Here is a 21,639-nt window from a genome sequence, read left to right on the forward strand (position 1 = left end):
ATGAAATTCAAACTTCTCACATGCCTCCTCTGCTTATCTTTTATTTAAACCTCTCTCTCTCTCCCCCCTCCCTCTCCCTCCCCCTCTTTCCTTCCCTCCCTCACCCTTTTCTCTTTCCTTCTCCCTCTCTCTGTTCCAGCTCCACTGACCCAAAACACAGGCAGCTTTGTGCTGATTAAACATCTTTGCATTTCCTCTGTCCAGAATTCTTTTCATCTTTTTGCAAGCCACAAAAAAGGGAAAAATGTAGTCAATAGCTAGTGCAACCAATGGCGATTAACTTCTATGAAGAACTAACAGGGCAAGGTGGAAAGGGGCAGAGTATATTATTAATTTGTATACAGTAGTGCTTGAGAAAGTCTCTAATAAGTTGATGTTTAAGTAGAGACTGGAGGAAGTTAGAGAGGGAGATACTCAGATACTTGCATTGAATAGCCATCAAGTTAGAGAGGTAACCAGGGTCAGATCATGTAGGGCTTCATAGGCCATTGCAGAGATCTTGGTTTTATTATGAATAAAGTAGTATTTTTTGGCAGGTTTATATCAATGGAGTTATATGACCTAATTTAAATTTTAAGCAGATTATAAAACTATACATATAGTTTTTTAACAATATAGAGTTATATAGAGTTATAAATAATATAGAGTTATATATGGATTGTTATATAAGGTGTTCCAAAGAAATGTATATATACACTTTAATTATAAAGGCATTGTTTACTAAAATACATTTCATTTTCAAAATTGAGCTATTAGCTGTTAAAGTGTATATACAATTTTTGGGATACCCTGTGTATACATTTAAATCATTATATATATATATATATATATATATATATATATATATATATATATACACACATATATATACATACATATACAGGAGAAGGAAAAAGTAGGTTTACAGTTTTTCTTATGAAAATAATACAATAATTCATAAATAATATACAGAATTATACTGTTTCATGTACTCACAACTATAAACCTACTTTTGCCCCACTCTGTATAATAAAATAAAGGAATATTGTGGATATGATAGTGTTAATGGTTTTATTTTTAATATATAGTTAACTATTTTAGGAATTATGTAGATGAAACTACAATATACACTAATAAAGGAGAAACATGCAAATTGGTGTCACTCTGCTATGCCCACCAGCCAATCGGATGAGTATGCAAATTAACCCAACAAAGATGGCGGTTAATTTGCATACACAGGCGCAGAGCGAAAACTGTAGGCTCTGGCCGGACTGAAGACTGAAGACTGAAGACTGAAGACTGAAGAGGCTTGGCTTCTCCGCTTCTCCGCTGCGGGCGGACCAAAGGCCTGGGTCCCGGGTGCCGGAGGAAAACCGGTGCCAGCAGCCAGGGGAAGGAAGACCTATTGTGTGAATCTTCATGCAACAGGCTTCTAGTTTTAGTTATAATGTAAAACTGGTCAAAGAAACAAACCTGATGTGCAAATGAGTTTTAAATTTAGTCCTGTAAAATAGAAACTAATAATTCATAATACATTTTTGTTACTCAAAATAATCTACAATCACATAAGACTCTTGTTATTAAAATTGCCTATGGGACCTTTAATTACATTTAAAATGAATAAATGCTTTCAATAATATCTCTTTACTATTTTATGAACTATCTTTTTCTGATAATAAAATTAAAACAGTTGAGTTTTTCAGTAAATAATTTTTCTTTTTTAAAATGTATTTTTCTTTGGGATACATTCTTTCAATGTTACATGGTTGGGAGGGGAATGCATTTAGTTGAATTCTAAATTTAACCAGTTTTTTTATCTAAATCAGCAATCTTATCCTAATATTGCATATTAATATTGAAGTTTCTCAAATACTCTTTGAATTAGGTGTGTGTGTGTGTGTGTGTGTGTGTGTGTGTGTGTTCCAATAAAACTTTCTTTACAGAGGCAGGCAGCGGGCTGGATTTGGCCTATGGGCTGTGGCTTGTTAACCCCTGCTGCATAGTATTTCATTGTAGCACAAAGCTTTTAGCAACCTTGTGAAAATATTCAACTGCCCCTTGTCCGGTTTTCTCCCTTGTTAGCAGGCCCATAGGGTAATTTGACTTTCTTCTAGACTCAGGAGCTTAGAACTGATTTTTGTTCCGGGAAAGACATAGGCTAGCTCTGGGTCACCAATGATGTTTAACCACCAGATCTCCAGAGCATCTTGGTATTGAAATCTGTGTTTTGTCTGCTCTTCTCTCCCCCACTTCAGATATACTGAAAGCAGTGCAATTTGTCCAGATGGTTGGAAATATCTTTGAATCATTTTTAACATCTTACTGTTTCATCATCAAATGAGTTAAATGAAATATTTGACATGTTTGTTGTACATTTACATAAGATTTATGATCTTTCCGATTTAAAGTTATTCTGTGGCAGTGTAAAGAAATTTGCAAACTGAATGATATAAAGAAGTGTGTTAAATTTATGCATAATTTCGTAACACAAAAGATAATCACTTTTTTATTATTTTTTTTCTCTTTTGCTTTCTATAATGGGTGGGAAAATATCCTACCTAGTTTACGTCTACCAGAAACCTCAGAATGCGACCTAATTTGAAAATAGGGTCTTTGCAGATATAATTAGTTAAGACTCTTGTTTTCCTAAAAGTTTGTCTTTAGAATTTATTAAGAATTTATCTAGGTTACTTTCATCTTATACTGTTTTGTTTTTTTAAGTTTTGTAATTACAGATAAAATTCGGTAGTTAAGGAACTTGAGATGAAATTATCTTGGATTTAGACTAGGCCCTAAGGCCGATAAGTGGTTTCCTTCTAAGAAGAGATGAAGACACAAAGACACAGGAAAGAAAGTCTTGGGGTGATGGAGGCAGAATAGGGCTCTGCTGCCACAACCAACAAAGCCGGAAGCCACAGCATGGTGGGGTGGCAAGGAAAGACCCTGTCTAGAGCCTTCAGATAGAGTTTGGCCCTGCCAACACGTTGCTTTTGATCTTCTGGTCTCCAGAACTGTGAGAAATACTTTTATTTTTAAGCATCCTGGTTGTTGGTAATTTGTTATGATACTTTCCATTTAGATTCCTTTCCCTTCTTTTATGTGTGTTTCACAGGGAAACCTGAGGGGCTTCCTTGTTTGTCAGATAAACCCCATGTATCTCAAAACAGTCACGTTTCACATTTTAAAATGACTATCAATTTTCTTTAAATGCAATTTTACATAGAAACGCTTATAATTATGAATCACATGTAATGATGAGTTTTTCTTTAAAAAAAATTTAAATACAGAGTCTTCCCCAGTAGTATTAAAAACTGTTTTGTTTAAAATCTTTGTTTAAATCTTTTAATTACATTTAAAGTAATCCTTCCTGCAAAGGTACTTTATTCAACTCTTTCTGTATTTGGGAACATTAAAGTTTCTAGTTACTTGCTCTTTCAAAGTACTGTTGTGTGCATTGACCATTATCTGCCTATTTCCTTAAATAGATATTTAGGGACATGAAAAATACCCAGTAAAAATTAAGAACATTTTTTTTGAAGTCTCTTGATTCATAATGAAAAACTGTTTCCCCATGTACACCCAAGAGCATTGAATATTAGCATTTTAATTGCCAATTTATTTTATGAAAAAGAAAATTATGTTGCTTAAATATGCATTTAAAAATTATCAGCAAATTTTAAACACTTAAAACCATTTATTAACCATTTGTATAAGCTATTTTAAAAATGTATCTGCTGTGTCCTCTGCCCATGTATGATTTGAGGTTTGTATTAGTTTGCTAGGGCTGCCCTAACAAACTACCATGGATCAGGAGGATTAAACAGGAAGAAAGAAACAAGGCAGAGACTATGGACACACAGTTCTGGAGGCTAGAATGCCAATATCAGGTTGTTGGCAGGACTGGTTCCGTCTGAGGACTGTGAGGGAGAAGCTGTTCCATGCCTCTCTCCCAGCTTCCGGTGGTTTGCTGCCAACCTTTGCTGTTCCTTGGCTTGTAGACCCATAACCCCATCTGTGCACTATTCTGTAGGGCAGTCTTCTTTCATGCATGTGTCTCTCTGTGTCCAAATTTCCCCCTTTTATAAGGACACTGCTGATATTGGATTAGGGCCCACCATAATTTACATATTTTAACTTAATTACCTCTATAAGGACCCGAAATAAGGTTACATTTTGAGTTATTAGGGGTTAGAGCTTTAACATATCTTTATTAAGGGACACAGTTCAACTCAGAGCAGTCTTAATGTTTCCCATTTCTTTATAAATATTAAAGATATTAAATATCTGTAATGCTTTACAAATATATTTTCCAAGTTTGTTGCTTGAGTTTTAATTCTCTTTGTGATCAGAAATTATTTTTTCTTTTACTTCTGATAGCTTGTTTGTATGTATTGTATGCAAAGATTTTTTTTTTTTGTATTTTTGTGTGGTCAGATTTATTTATTTTTTTATCAATTGATCTTAACGTTAGAAAATGCTACTCTATATAGAAATTTAAAAATTACTAATTACTGTTTTCTACTTTAACATAAAATTTAATATTTTTACATTTAAAATTTACTCATATGTTTATATGGATTTGTTTTAGATCTTTCTTAAAAATAATTTTCCTGAGCATATTTTAATATATGAAAATGTGCAAAATAATATTTCATTCTCCATGTGCTGTGCAAAAGCTCAATGCTCTTAGGTTAAAATTTTTGCTTAACCTGTGACAAATACAAGCATCTTTTTCTTATCTTACATCTTATATTTTAGTCCATATCTTAACCAATTTTTTATGGTGATAATATGGGAGTCTTGGATGTGTCACCATTTGGTCTGAGACTTTGAGTAAGAAATTTAAATTCTCTTGGTATTGTTTTCATTTGTAAGAAAAAAGTCTTTGACCATATTTTCGTTGCAGTGTCTCTCAAGATCTTTATGATTCTACCAAGCCAGGCTCATGTAAAATGGAGATGATAGAATTGTTTGTTGCCAAATTCAGGAGGGTATTGCATAGTATAAGGCAGGGGTCCTCAAACTTTTTAAACAGGGGCCAGTTCACTGTCCCTCAGACCTTTGGAGGGCTGGACTATAGTTTAAAAAAAAAAACTATGAACAAATTCCTATGCATACTGCACATATCTTATTTTGAAGTAAAAAACAAAATGGGAACAAATACAATATTTGTATTTGCATGTGGCCCGCGGGCTGTAGTTTGAGGACCCCTGGTATAAAGCATGAGGACTGAGAGCCATCAGACAGTTTCAGTTGTCTTGGTGATCCCTGTAAGAGTCTCAGTTTCTTCCAATTTAAAATAAGTAGAATTTGTTTAACATTATCTAGCAGATTAGGAATATTATTGGAAAACACTGAGAAACGGAGATGTTGGCAGTATCAAATGCTTCAATGATCACTATGGAATGTTTAATGGAAAAATGAAACACAAAACATCTTTTAACATTTTAAGAGTTGAGTTTCTATTTTAACTAACAGAATCGATTATTGGTATTGTTCTTTGCTTTAGGTTGATATACTTATTAATTATAAATATATTCTCCTGCTTTGTGACATAGTTGGCCTAATATAAGCAAGAATAAATGAATTCAGTGGTCAGATTATGATGGCATGTCTGTCAGAAAAACCATTAGCAAGTATGAAATTAAAAATTCATATAGACTAAAGGGAAAAGAAAGAAATGCAAATAAGATAAGTTACCTAAATGGATTTTCATTCTATTTTTTGCTTTTTCATCTTTAAAATCAGAATCCCAACCCTTTAAGAGCAACGTCTGTTCTGGGAGCAGGATCAGCCTTTGGCTGTAATGCTGGATGCCAGCTCCAAGTAACTTCTGGTGGTAGAGCCAACCCTCTGCTCTTCCCTCTGTTTTTCCCTCATGACAGGGATGACTCAGTGGAAAGTCCTTAAAGAAGAGCAACTATGATAAAATTGAAGCAATTCAGGGCTTATAACTTGTTAGACTTTTTCTTTCCCATTTCCAGTTCCAATTAGCTCTGCAATAAGATTTCTGAAATTACTATTTTATTCTTTTTCATCTACTCATGTGAAGTGAGGGGGAGGAAAAGACTAGGGAAATCAAGGAATCTCTGTTTTGTTCCTTTGTTTCCCTCTGTCTATGACCTTTTCCTTAATCAGCATGAGATCCATTATTTCTCATGGCTGTAGGTTGGGGGTAGATTAGGATTTATTGTAGCAAAACTGAAGAAAGACGTTATTTATATTTAACTTTAGACACTCAAAATAGGATTTTCAAAACTTCAGTGAGAAAGTCAGCTTGGGTTCCATGCTTGATGAGTATGACTTTATTCTCTATGAAATAAAAAAAAGACCTAAAATACAAGAGTTTATGGAAGGGAGGTTATAGTCAGAGAGAAAATAAAATCATGGCCTAATTGGATCAAGGAAATAGAAATTAGGTTCAGTGTCTGAATCATCATCTTTGGTCTTAAATGATGAGGTAGTGGTCTTTAGAAACTTATAGATTGCTAATGGTGATTTGAGAAGCACAAGAGAGGCCCTAGCTGGGAGGCCCCTGCAACTTCATGCAGGAACTTTGTGGTGTTGGTGAGAATCTGAGGCACTGTTCCTGCTTCCCTGTGGCTGGTGTGTGGTGTGAAAAGGGAACCCCAAAGCATCTTGCATACCTCCTTGTTGGATGTGGGGGGGTTTAGAGATGGCTGGTGGAGTAGCACAGGATTGGGGTTGCACAAAGAGAGCAAAGGAGCCAGTGTTAGAGACCAAGAACCCCGTTCATGGGGTCAGCATGTTGCCCGCACAGACCAGATGGGACCATTCACACTAATTCACACCAGGAGCTCTGCAGTGAAGGCAGCCACCACAGGCTTTTGAGGCCTCCCCCCAACATTAGCCACAACCAGGGGGTGATTCTAGCCTTTTGGTTCCTAAAACTCACATTATTTTGGAGCTTTACTGAGAGAAAAAAATAGAAAATTACAAGTAAAAATTAGAAATTATAATGAATATATTAATAATGGAAAAATTACAGAAGAAAATTTCAATTATCACAAGCTGTAAAATGTTCTAGAAAATACTGGCAAAAAGAATATAACTAACGTCAATTTATTAGCTACCCAACGCACCTCTGTAATACATTTCATCCCTACATTGTTGGCTGCTTACACTTTAACTGCTTTTTTATATGATAAGTTTGTGGTATCCCTCCAGAGAGATAAGAAAAGTAACTCTTATCTTTTCTCTAGCCTGGTTAATAGAAATTGGCTTTTTTAAATTTATAATTTTTAAAATAGTATTAGTTTAAAAGTTCCTTTGGCCTCACGACATAAAATTAGTAATGCCATGTAGATCCGGACAGATTACTGTTAAATCTGGACAGCCTTCTGTCAAGCTTCTGTCATATATGAGCTTTAAAAAATTCGAGGGCATTTCAAGTCTCCCTAAATACCACATGACTCTTTCAGTCACTACATCTTTCCTAACAGCCTTTCAAGACTGTGAGCATTAACTTAACTTACACAAAAATGATGGCAAATGACAAAAATACATTACTCTAAGTTTATAGACTATATGCGTTTTCAGCTAAATGTCACCAGAGGCTGACTCCAGAATGTCCCATGGCCCTGCCAATGCTACCAAACAAGAGGAGAACTATGACAGAGAGGCAGTCAGAGCAGAAATAGCCAGTGGTTTTCATCAGTTGCAACTCACATGTATGTATTTTGCAAATTTCATTAAAAATTGCATCACCTGTGCATGGATTCTAGAGCCCTGGAAGGGACCTGTGCCAGTGGGAAGCATCAGCAGTGTGGTTTCCACAGTCACTCCCGGTCTGGCTTGGAGAGGAGCCCTCATAGTCACAAGGAAAAAGGTGGATCTTAGAGAACTGAATGACCTAAATGAGGATATGTACATTTAAAATACTTTCCATTTATTATAATGTAGCAGTGCTATCATATTGGAACAAGTTTACCATTCTCTGCTGTATTTTCATCTCCCTCCCCTTCTCCACTCCCCAAAAGGAGGGGGTTTAGGTGACTATCACATCTGTTCATTGGAAATGAAGAAACTCTGTTTCCTTTGTGCTTCTGAATATAATATAATAAATGTGAGACATTATTACATGTGTTTTTAAATTAATATTTAGTTTTAATGTAGTCATAACATTTATACTATCCACTTTTTTTATTTTATCACTGCATTTGTTTTTTATTATACCTATAGGACAGTGATGGCGAACCTATGACACACGTGTCAGAGGTGACACGCAAACTCATTTTTTTGGTTGATTTTTCTTTGTTAAATGGCATTTAAATATATAAAATAAATATCAAAAATATAAGTCTTTGTTTTACTATGGTTGCAAATATCAAGAAATTTCTATATGTGACACGGTACCAGAGTTAAGTTAGGGTTTTTCAAAATGCTGACATGGCGAGCTCAAAATGTTCGCCATCACTGCTATAGGATAAAGGCTTTCAATTGCTCAATAAAAATCTATATATATAAAAGCCTAAGCGACTGTCTGATTGTCCAACTGGTAGCTATGATGCGCAATGACTGCCAGGGGGAAGATGCTCAACACAGAAGCTACCAAGCTGCGGTGACTTGGCAGCTGCAGTTCTCGGGTCATGCACCCGGAACCAGAGAGGAGGGAGACCGATTCTGGGTTGCATTACCTTAGAACTGCCCTCTCGCAATCTGGGACCCCTTGGGAGATGTTGGAGAGCCGGTTTCAGCCCGATCCCCACAGGCCAGGCCGAGGGACCCCACCGGTGCACGAATCTGTGCACCGGGCCTCTAGTTACTTAATATTATTCTAAATTTAATGTCAAGGGCTTGTGCCCAGTTAAGACATCAGGAATGTTATAGGAACTGACCTTTAAGGTCCTGGGTGCAGAAATACTAATAGTTCACTGCTCTTGCAGCTACTCATTTAATCGTCTTTTCACCTCTTTTTTTTTTTTTTTTCGACTGAGCTCATGATAAGGCCTAGGTAAATTCATAATGTAAACCAAGTTTTCCTAACTTCTCTTTTTTCCACTCTAAGCTTATTTGTGCCCATGGACTTGACAGGAACATTAGACTCCAAAATGCAAAGATGAGCTAATAAAATCACATTGATTAATCCTTAGACCTGTCAAATTGGGTTGCTGAGTGAACACATTGCCTTAGCTGATAATGGACAGGAGGGTAGGAAAAGAAAATAGTGCAATGAGAATGGATTACATTAACAAGCATTGAGGACCTCATTGTGCTCTTCTTTATGGAGCATCTACTCTCCCCAGAGACAAAGGAGATGATAGGATTTTAAGTAATTATATTTAGTTTGTGGGGGGATGTAGTATCAGTAAGGGCTTCTAGGGAAGGTGTTATCTAGCTTGAGATGTAAGGTAAAGGAATTAGTCAGGAAATAAGAGAATAGGTTATTCAAGGCCAAGTGAATAGCATGTGTGAAGGTAAGAGCATGGCATATTTTCAGGTTTAAAAGCAAACCTGGACTGTGAGGTAGACATTGGATTGGAGGCAAGGATTGGGAAACATCAAGAATATTTTATACTAGAGGCCCAGTGCACAAAAATTTGTGCACTTGGGGTGGGGGGGTCCCTCAGCCCGGCCTGCGCCCATTTGCAGTCCAGGACGCCTTGGGGGATGTCCACCTGTCGACTTAGTCTCACTCCCTGGGGGATTAGGCCTAAGCTTGCAGTCAGACATCCTTCTGGCAGCCAGGGAGCCCTCGGGGCATGTCCGACTAAAGGCTTAGGCCCCCAAGGGAGCTGTGATGAGGAAGCTGGGGTGACAGAGGAGCCACGCTGTCTCACCCCACCACCCTGGTTCAGGTCGCACACAGGACGCCCGCTGCCCTGGGTCTCAGATAGCAGGCCGGTATGGCGGTAGGGCAGGCAGGATGGCGCTGTCTCACCCCACCACCCCGGGTGGCAAATAGCAGGCTCAGATGGCGGAGGGGCAGGCGGGATGGCGCTGACTCGCCCTGCCTGCATTATGCAAATTAGCCGCCATCTTTGTTGGCAGTTAATTTGCATATCATGCTGATTAGCCAATGGGAGGTGTAGCGAAGGTGCGGTCAATTACCATGTTTGTCTATTACTAGATAGGATGGGAGGGCATCCTGAATGACTGCTGTAAAGACTTGAGACTTAAATATTTGATTAAGTAATTAAGAAAAAAGAAAAGTAACAGTTATATCTTGCCATTAGTTACCAGAACTCTTCACCTTGAAATTCAACATTTGTACATGTAGGAAGTGAAAAGAAAATGGTTAGGATATAGTATGTATATATATTTTATGAACTCTTATTTTTCTAGATTTTGATAATTTGTGTAGCTTATGTAACATTTAGACAGGTTAACAATTTACAGAAAGAACATATATAAGCATTTACCAAAATCCTATTTGGGCTGGGCACTTTCACATATGTTCTCTCATAATCCTTATTAAAAAAACAATCTAAATTATTATGGGATTTTCTAGGTTAGAAAAGAGGCTTAAAGAGCTTGAGCATGAGATTCAACAAGGTGAGAGGATGAGAGGTAGAACTTGATCCTGTATTTACTTGTCTAACAAAGAAAAGTAAAAAAATAAAATAAATTTGAAGTTTAATTTAGGCAAACACCATAAATAAAGCAAGTCTCTAAACCTTGACTTTTTTGGCATTTTAAATGCACATGTTTATGAACTGCAGAGTATCCATAATAATAAATTGTCAGTTTGAAATTTTTCAAAATGTTTGCATTTTTACTACACAACCTCAAATTCAAAAGAAATCTTAACTAGGGAAAAATGCATTATGTATATAAGGCTGAGTCCCAAATTTTCAATTATTTTGATGCGGCATTGCACTCTGTCTTCAGAACTATCAATTAGATTCTTGCCTCCTGATATGAATATCTCAATGCAAATTAAAAGTGAGGGGCATGTAACACAACATCAGAATATAGATCAAAATCATTACCCTGGTTAGTTTGTAAGGGGGAAAATTATAGGTACTCATCATGGTAACAATGACAAATGCCTGTAATCACTTTTGGAAACCCATAATTTATAAATTTGGAGATATTTCAGAGATGAGTTAAAGTTCTCAGGTAAGTGATATAATGTTACTAGAGGCTCAGTGCATGGATTCGTGCATTGGTGGCATCCCTCAGCCTGGCCTGCGCCCTCTCACAATCCAGGACCCCTGGGGGATGTCAGAACTGGCAGTCTGACATCCCCTGAGGGATTTAGCAGTGTGGGAAGCGGCAGTGGGTCAGGCGCTGTGCCGCTTCTGTTCATCCTGGCCCCACTGTGCCTGCCACCGCTCAGTAGCCTCCATAGCTGTGCTCACCAGCCGTGAGCCCGGCTTCTGGCTGAGCAGTGCTCCTGCTGTGGGAGCACACTGACCACCAGGGGGCAGCTCCTGCATTGAGTGTCTGCCCCCTGGTGGCCAATGCGCCTCATAGCGACTGGTCATTCCCAGTAGTTCTGCAGTTAGGGTCAATTTGCATATTACCCTTTTATTATATAGGATACTTAAATGTATACAGTATATTAAGGAAGTTATTGTAATTTATTTCTGGAATCAATGGGAAAGTACATATTTCAAATAAGAGAAATGTAAGATTAATGAAATTCAGTGACCCACTATACATAAAACACCTGACCTCATGCCTGGCATACAGTAGTCACAATAGAGTTTGTTTACTTCTAGTTTAACAGACATGAAGGGAAAAGAAACACACACAAGAAGACACATCTAAAATGAAAGCAAGTAAAGGATGTATTTAAGAAACTGAGGCTCTAAGTCAGGGTGGGGAACCATTTTTTCTGCCAAGGGCCATTTGGATATCTATAACATTATTCGCTAAATATCATTCACTTAATATAAATTTATGTTACTGAAAAAAAATCTAGATTTATTGAATTTCAAGTCCAGTCTGTGCTTGCCTTGGCAAGGCTGGACCAAATTATTTCACAGGCATTATACTGCCCGCAGGCCGGACATTCCCTACCCCTTCTCTAAGTAGAATTCTATTAGTATGAATATCATTACTTAAAGTTCAGGCATCTTACCTTCACATTATTTTACTTAATAATTAAAAACTGCTTTAAAATATTACCCATAAACATTTACAACCTAGTTAATTTTTTGTCTCATGTTTCTTTTTTTTTACATGCCTTGGATTTGAAGGGTGAATAATTTAAATGGTTTTCTTTGAAGTTTTCACTATCTGCTTTTGGGCTATTTAAAGTCAAATACTTCAGTGAGTATGGAGAGGCTTCCCTGCTGTATAATTTTGGGGAAGTCACTGTTTCTGATTATGTTTCTTCACCTGTACAATGGAACTACCTCTATGCTGATTAAATATGCAACACAGTATGCTTGTGGCATGAAACCACTATTCTCTAAAAGGCTGCTATTGATGCTTTGGATTTGTTCAGAAATAAAGTCTAAGGAATGTTTGAAATTAATTGCATCCTTTTGATAAAAACTGTTTTAACAATAGACTGCTGTGGATTATGCTATGGATTATGCTACCTGTATTGAATGGCCATGACCCTGCTGATCTAAATACAAATGATGGAGTCAGGGATTATGGTTCCTGATTCAAAGAGGTCCATTGGCATCTGCTCTTGAATAAGACCATTCCCTCTTGAGGTGGCCAGGGTGAAACTCTGCTTAGTAATCTTCTCCATATTGAATGGTGACATAATGATCACTCTCAGAATATATAACTACTGAATAAAGAGAAGGCAGGCTACTTGATCTTACTCTGAATATTTTGGCATACATCTATAATAATCTATAATAATAACAAAAGCATAAAATGCTAATTAGACCAGATGTCCTTCCAGACATCCTTCTGGGATGAAGCCTGCAAGGGAGGGATCCAGGCGGCCACCTTGGCTGCAAGGAAAGGATCGAGGCAGCCGCAGCTGCAAAGGCCTACTCTTGCATGAATTTCATGCATCAAGCCTCTAGTATTCTATAAAAACTGAGACCCAAACCCAGAATAACAGCATGGGTAAACAGTTATAACTTTTTTGAGTACTCTTATAATAAATGTCTCATAGCAAAGGCACCTGGGTTGAGCTCTTTCTTATAGGCTTTTTGCTACATATTGGTACCTGGCAGTGAGGTTTTAATAAATAGGCCTCAGACTTGGAATGGAGTTAGGTGAAACTCCTAGCAAGAGGTGCTCACATTCAGTAATACTTTGGGTTTGGAGAGAAAATTAGAAATTAAGATATCAACCCACTATATTATTGTTTCTGGATGACCCAACAAAATCAAGACTTTGAGCCACATGGTATAGACACCATATTAAAGTAATTTGGAGGGATTATGATGAGGAAAAATAACTGGATAAACAGACAATTCAGGTGGCCCTATGTTATCTACATGGAGAAAACAGTATTCAGATATTCTCACTGTAGACCACTAACCAAACTGAGTTCCAGGATTGTCTCAAATATGCTGAATTGCTCATCTAAATAATGACCTCTCCCTTTCTGCTCTTTAAAGGACATTTTTGGGCCAAAGATTAAAATGTCACATACTAGCCCTAGCTGGTTTGGCTCAGTGGACAGAGCATCAGCCTGTGGACAGAAGAGTCCCAGGTTCGATTCCAGCCAAGGGCACATGTCTGGGTTGCAGGCTCGATCCCCAGTAGGGGGCGTGCAGGAGGCAGCCATCAATGATTCTCTCTTATCATTGATGTTTCTATCTCTCTATCCCTCTCCCTTCCTTTCTAAAATCAATAAAAATATAATAAAAAAAATAAAAATAAAATGTCACATACTCGTTTTGTCTGCTTTATCTGTGACTAAGTCATGCCAGGCATCTGAGTTCATTATAGCTAGAGACTGGTTTGGGACCTGAAGGGTAGTCTGCTTAGCTTATAGGAAAGATTTTCACACATAATAATAGAAATGTTGGATAAATACCCCTTTCCTTTGATGCTATGAAATGCAATAGCCATCTTTTTACCATGAGGGGCAAGACTAAAGCTGAGCCAAAACGCTGAGTATGGTCCAAAAGGAACATGAGAGGAGCCTGTGTCCTTGGTGATGCTATTGAGCTCTTGGAATAATAGTGGAACTGCTTTACTCCAGAATTTTGTTGTATTAAGCAAACAAAGCCTGAATGTTGAAGTTCATTAAGTTAGGTCCATTGTTCTTTGTACTCAAAGGTGTCCTAACTGGTACAACCATTTGACTCTAGAAAAAAACACTTTCACCTCTAATCCAGTGCTCGCACTGCTGTATTCCAGGCAGTGCAATGGTGTGGGGCACAGAGGACCATGGAAGGGAACGCTGAGTTCGCATTACCCTTTCATGGTTAAAGTCAAGTTTCTGGTTTGATAAAGTTAGATTTCTTTTTACTGAAGTATGGACTGTTAGAAGAATTAAGTGAGGCTTTAGAGTAGATTGCCTGACACACCAGATCATTTGTAATCATTTTCCTACCATGTGAACCCCGCCTTCCATCTTTTTTTGTTGCCATTCAGATGATCTGTCCAATTAAGAGACATAGCCAGTGAGAAGAGTTGGAATTTGTCACTGCTTTCAGCATCACTATGCAAAACCATACTCAGAAATGGAAATGTACCCAGGAGGAGTTGTACAAGTTGTCAGAGTACTGAAAGAAGGTAGGAGAGATGAAGTGGCTTTTGATTTTAAAAGTACCTTGGCCAGGAGACAAGAGCATGGACTTGGAGTATGCTTCCTTTCTGTTTTTGGACGCACCGGGAAGGCACATTAGAGCACAGTTCTGGACAGTGCTCAAGAGTTTTAACTGCTTGGTATTTTAAGTGATGTGCAATTACACCAGGCCCTGGCTTATGATGACTGCTGTAAAGAGCCAGATCTTGACATAATTTAGGAAAATAAATTCAATAGTTTTTTTGGCTTTTTTGTGGGGGTGAGGGAAGGTCTTACCTAGTAGATCTATCACCGACCTGATTGCCGGAGTCCACATTATGTTTTCTACACAGCACTACCTGTCTGTTAGTTTTCAGAGAATCTGGTAAGAGAACGCTCCAGGAGGGTTCAATGACCTCTTGTCCTTCCTCCACTGTGGGGGGAAGCTGTAACCTCAAGAGACTTGTTGATTATAATGAAAATGATCAGAATTGATAGGCAAAGGTAGTGACTTTCAACAAGAGCAAGAAGAGGGCATGCTATTCCAGCTTTAGGAAATGGTAACGGTAGAGATATTTGGTTATACTTAGAAAGTATAGGATGAAATTTAAAAGTATTCCCTCCAATTCTATTTGATCTGTATAATCCCTGGCCTGGTGAAAGGGGGAGCTTTCATACCAACAAGACATTATATTAACAGTGTAGTGCAAAGAGCCTGGATTCAAATGCTAGGACCCCTTATACCTGCTGTGTGACTTGGACCTCAGTCTCTTCAAAAGAAATATAAAATGGGGATAGGAATACTACTCAAAAGGGTTGTTGTGAGAATAAAGATAATGTATATAAAATACTCAAAGTAGTTTTGGAGCCCTGGCCGGTGTGGCTTAGTTGTTAGAGAATCATCATCCTGTCACCAAAGGGTCATGGGTTCAATTCCCAGTAAGGGCACACACCCAGGTTGTGGGTTCAATCCCCAATGGAAGGCAACTGATTAATGTTTCTCTCCCTCTCCCTTCCTCTCTCTTTCTCTGGGATCAATGAAAAACATATTGTAGGGTGAGGATTTAAAAACATAAAGAGAATTCTGGAAATGTAAATATTATATTTTATTATTAAAGATAAGGATACTTGGTTTCCTTAGTTGTAACAAAACTGGAGACAATTAGAAAACCAGAAAATAAAGAACCTCTAGTAAAGGCTGTTATCATTACTTTTATACATACTTTTGACAATACTCTCTGTTCTCTTCAAGAACTCAAAAAATTATAAAGACATGATTATTGTTTAGAGCGAAAATGCTTTAAAAGTTTCAGACATTGACCCGAGTGGTTCACTGGAGGCTTACAGCATCAAGTGATAAATTATTGTGACTGCCGAAATCTCACAGTAGGTGGGGCAGAGATAGTTTACATTTTTTCCAATAGTTGTGTTCCAAATTCAGGAATATAGACTTAGTTGGTTGCGGGCACATCCCCAGTGGGAGATGTGCAGGAGGCAGCTGATCGATGTTTCTCTCTCATCGATGTTTCTAACTCTCTATCTCTCTCCCTTCCTCTCTGCAAAAAATCAATAAAATATAAAAAAATTATTGTGACTGAGTTTATCTCACAGTAGGTGGGGCAGAGATAGTTTACATTTTTTCCAATAGTTGTGTTCCAAATTCAGGAATTAGTAATTGAAAAAACAAAATCAAGTTGATGGTTCCCAAACCCATCAAGTAAATTATGTTGGATGGAATTAGGATGTTGCTGACCAGGAGAAAGCCATGGGCACTCCTTTTTATCTACTCTGTTTATAAACTGAAGTAACATTCTGTTTCCAGAAATATTTTGAGATTTTAGTTGCTACCCAAGATTTCCTAGGTATGGTGTTTTTCTTACCTCTCTTTTACTTCTCCACTTGGGTCTGGGCAAAACATAGTGAGTCCCAGAATATTAACCTGAGTGTAACAACTTAGCATGTTTATATTTTTTGCATGTGTTTTCAAACACGTCTTTTAGGGAGAATACTATATACCACCTATGTTTGACCAGGAAGGATTATATATGAATTAGTCATCAAGAATATGGACCACCTCTTCAACATAGGGCATTACAGTTCTTTACAATGTGATGATACTTGGCCCTAGGAAACAAATATTCTAAATTATTAAAAAAAAAACCCCACGAGTGTTAGAGGTTAAAGCTGAAGCCCATAGGAATATATATCTTTTTTTTAAAATATATTTTATTGATTTTTCACAGAGAGGAAGGGAGAGAGATAGAGAGAGTTAGAAACATCGATGAGAGAGAAACATCGATCAGCCGCCTCTTGCACATCCCCCACTGGGGATGTGCCCGCAACCCAGGTACATGCCCTTGACCGGAATCGAACCCGGGACCTCTGAGTCCGCAGGCCGACGCTCTATCCACTGAGCCAAACCGGTTTCGGCAGGAATATATATCTTAATGAAGTTCCTATCAGTGTAAGGATATGGGGTAAACTGTAATCCTCTCCAAGGTTAAGGACAGCTTTTTAAAAAATATATATATTTTATTGATTTTTTTACAGAGAGGAAGGGAGAGGGATAGAGAGTTAGAAACATCAATGAGAGAGAAACATCGATTTAGCTGCCTCCTGCACACTCCCCACTAGGGATGTGCCCGCAACCAATGTACATGCCCTTGACTGGAATCGAACCCAGGACCCTTTAGTCTGCAGGCCAACGCTCTATCCACTGAGCCAAACGGGTCAGGGCAGGATAGCTTTTACATCTTTCAATTACGAGGTACATGTAGCATTGAATTGTCCTCTTAATTTAGAATCATCTTATATTCCCTCCTAGATAGCCTTTGTTGCTTAATAATGTATGTTGGCTGTTCTACTATGCTCCACTCTGCATGCTTTATAGAACCTTTGAATAATGTTATGTGGGCCTCGTATGAGTTACTCTTGGTTAGTTGCTATGATACTGCTGATTTGGGGAGGCCTGTAGTTTCTAACAAAGAAGAATCTCAAGAGATCAAAGCTCAAGGAGGACTTTTAAATGTGGCCCCTGAAGTTTAGACACAAATATATATCTTGTAGAAGAATACTGTTTCCCTTTTGAGAAAGATTACTTGATACTCCACAAGACAAGCATCTAGAGTACAAAGCCTGGTCATGAAATACAAGTGACCTTGAATTGCCTATTGTGACCTATTATCTATTATATGATCCACCAAACTGTTACAGGCACCTCTCACAGACACCCAGGAGGTGCTATCAGACAGCCCCCTGAGTTGGAGGAAGAGGGTTGTCCCCTCCTCAGTTCTTGTCTTCTCGAATGAATGAATTCAAACAAGTGACTCCAGATGATTGCCTTGTGATAAAGCAATTAATTTAAAAAATTAAATCAAGCAGATTTATTAAAGAAGCAAAGAAGACAAATCAAATGAACTACATCTGAGCTTGGGCTCAGATGGGCTTTCCCAACGTATTTGGAAAAGCCAGTCTGGTGGGGGTTCAAGGTGTTACATGCCCTTCAGCCTATAGGTTTCAAAATTCCTCTGCCAAACATCTTGGTACAAGTTAACTCAGAAGATCTCTCCTTTTACTTTATGCCTTTCCCATAATTTATGAGAAGCACCTGGCAAACCGTTGGTTTTAGGGAGTGAAATGAAACTGCCCCCCCCCCATTTTTCTTTCCCCAAATGGCTGACTTATTTGTTTAGTGAGGCAGGCTTTTAACAGTGCCTCTTCTTTCCTTCCCTGCTCCTGCCTTAGCAGTTCTAGGGTGCTTTACGCTTTGATTCTCTGGTTGCATTAATTTTCCTCCTTTCCCTTCTCCCTTCCTGCATTCTCTAGTGAGGAACAGTATTTAGCCATTTGCTCTAAAGCAGGGGTCCTCAAACTTTTTAAACAGGGGGCCAGTTCACTGTCCCTCAGACCGTTGGAGGGCCAGACTATAGTTTTAAAAAAAAACTGTGAACAAATTCCTATGCACACTGCACATATCTTATTTTGAAGTAAAAAAACAAAACGGGAACAAATACAATATTTGTATTTGCATGTGGCCCGAGGGCCGTAGTTTGAGGACCCCTGCTCTAAAGTGTCCTTGGTTTGGGGAAGATAATGGCTTGTTATTTAAAAGCTAGCTGCAAGCTCCCCAAACTGTTTGGCCTTGTTTAATTTTCTTGTCACAGTGTCCCTATTCCACTTGCTTAGGAATTTTCCTAGCTTCTCACTATCCTATAACAAAACCATAAGTTTGGATATGCCCATATAAAGTCCACCATTCAATGGAAGTGGTCTTTTAGGATCAAGGGTCTGGGAACTCTAAGTGAACAAATTCTCCCAATATCCATCAACACTGTGTAGGTGATATTGCTGTTTTTTCTTAACCTATTCCTATGAGTTCATTGAAAGTTCTCTTTGTTCAAATTAATGAGGATAAAGTTCTTAAGATATGCTTATAGGGAATCCTGCAACATAGGACGGCACTACCCCAAAGTGATTGCTACAGCACTAGAACACAGAAGAGTGAGCTTAAAAGATAATGGGATGAGGAAATCCTCCCATTCAGCAAAATTTCAAGTGGGACGTTTGCAGTTTGTTATGCCTGGAAGTCTAGATGGAGATGCCAGCTTACCTTTAACTGGGGAGAGTGGCAGGCACTTGGCTAAATTATCATGAATTTTAAAGGACTACAGTTGGAGGATTTGCAGCCTAAGGTGTTAGACAAATACTGTGTGGATACATCTTTTAAGAGAGGCCTGAGCCTCATTATCTCATCAGAAAAAAAGCAGAGACTATATTTGGATCTAGTGGCTTGTTTTCTCCTTACTAAGGTGATTCTGACTGCAACCATTACTGAAGGTCAAATTTGCCAAGAACAAGCTTTGAATTTCTAATAAAGCGCTATACTCTGGTAGAAAACACCTATCTGCTGATATGTCATGCTGATTACATCCTGTCTTGTGTAGCATAAATATGGCAATTGTTTACCCTTACTGGAAAACACTATTTGGAATCTAACTATGTTTCCTGTGTCCATTTCTCCTTTATCTATCATAATAGACTTACTGAATATCTCATATATCACCAAGTTCTTTTATCAGTGTTGCTGCTTTTAATGTCACTTCCCAGAAATAAAAGCAATAATCCAAAACCCATGAAAGGAACTACTATTTTCACACTATGTATAAGTGGTTGGCCTTATATAATAATAACTTGGTTTATTAAAAACTCATTCACAGTGTCCCTTCATTCACCATAATGGGAAAATCTGCCTTATATTGTGTGATACATGATCTGAGACAACAACTAATATAGTATAATGCTGTCTCATTCATAGCTAAGTGCATAGGTCTAGGAATTGAGAAGTAGTAGGAGTGGTGCCCTTTTTAAAATCTTACCTCATGTCTCACTTTCAAAATATTCTTCTTCTAACCTCTGCATTATGAAGTCATAGGTATGAAAATGATAATTCCAAAAGAGGCACACTTATATTTTATGTAAATTATACAAATGGTTCAACTAAATTGTAAACTGTGGCTGGCACCTTACAATCTTGGCATCTCATGACCTGGTAAGTAAGAATGGTTAGTAAAAAGGATCGTTACTGTGTTGGTAGGGACAATAAGTCTGCTACCCCAAAACAGGGCTTGGAAAAATTATAAGTGGACTAGGGGTCTTTGGGGGTAGCTTTTTTAATTTCCTGCTGAATGTCATTGAGAAAATATACCTCTAGACCTCTTAGAAATCATGGTCCATACTATTCCATGAAGCAAGGATCCCAGGTCAAATGAGGAGCTAGCTAAAGGCAAAGGAAAGAGAACGAAATTTAACACTAAAAATGGTTTTGTTGTAGTTGTATAAATAAGGTAGTATCAAAAATTTTACAAGGTATATTTATGTCTCTAATGAGAATAGATCATAATATTAGAAATTAGCTTCAAAATGATTGGAAGATATTTTTAGTTACAGAAATGTTTTGGTTGCAACTCAATTGGAAAGGGTTGTATTTTTGGTTGGATGTGAACTAACTATATTATAAAATAATTCTCTGAAAGTATAGAGCTAGAAAGAAAATGCTGAGTCTAACAAGTAAGTCTTTAATGTAGAAGAGAAATGAAGTATATATCAATTACACTGCTCCATTTTTAGGAAAAACTTCAAAATAGAACTCCTCTCTTCAAGTAACTATGATTCATGTCACATTTGTGTTGAATGGATCCAAATCCATTGTCCTAGGCCAGTGGTCGGCAAACTCATTAGTCAACAGAGCCAAATATCAACAGTACAAGGATTGAAATTTCTTTTGAGAGCCAAATTTTTTAAACTTAAACTATATAGGTAGGTACATTGTTATTAACTTAATTAGGGTACTCCTAAGAGCCACACTCAAGGGGCCAAAGAGCCGCATGTGGCTCACGAGCCGCAGTTTGCCGACCATGGTCCTAGGCAAAAGTGATTTAGAGAGGATTGGAGTGAGAATGGAAGCCAAACAAATTTGTTTCATCATAGTTTCTCTGCATTGCTTGGCTTCAATATCATACAGGTCCTCTTCACCCAACAGTAAGGTGGCTAGAAGTTGATTATACCTTCTTCCATGACACCACACTTTTTTTATTTGCCTCTTATCTCCCCTTCATAATATCATCAGCGTCATAGCTGCAACACTTTACACTCAAATATCTGCACCACTAACTCCTTCACCTCTTTCAAGTTATTGCTCAAATGTCATTTTCTTAAGAGCTATCTAACCACCCTACTTAACATTGCATCCCATCAACCCCAGTACTTCTAATCCCACTTATCTTGCTCTATTTTTCTCTTTTTTCCATGGCTCTCTTTCTTTCTAACATACTAAATGTTACATAGGCATTTTATTTATAGCACATTATCCATCTCCCATCCCAATTAGAATGTAAACTCCATAGGGTAGAAATATTTGTCCTGTTTGGTTTCACTGATTCAAACAGGCCGAAGCAGAGCTGGGCACATAAAGATACTCATTTATATTGGTTTAGTGGGGGAAAACCCTAATGAATGAAGAGCTTAAATTAAAAAATATGCCT

Source organism: Myotis lucifugus, unplaced genomic scaffold, assembly GCF_000147115.1.
Source record: "Myotis lucifugus unplaced genomic scaffold, Myoluc2.0 scaffold_80, whole genome shotgun sequence".
In the NCBI taxonomy this organism is placed as follows: domain Eukaryota; kingdom Metazoa; phylum Chordata; class Mammalia; order Chiroptera; family Vespertilionidae; genus Myotis; species Myotis lucifugus.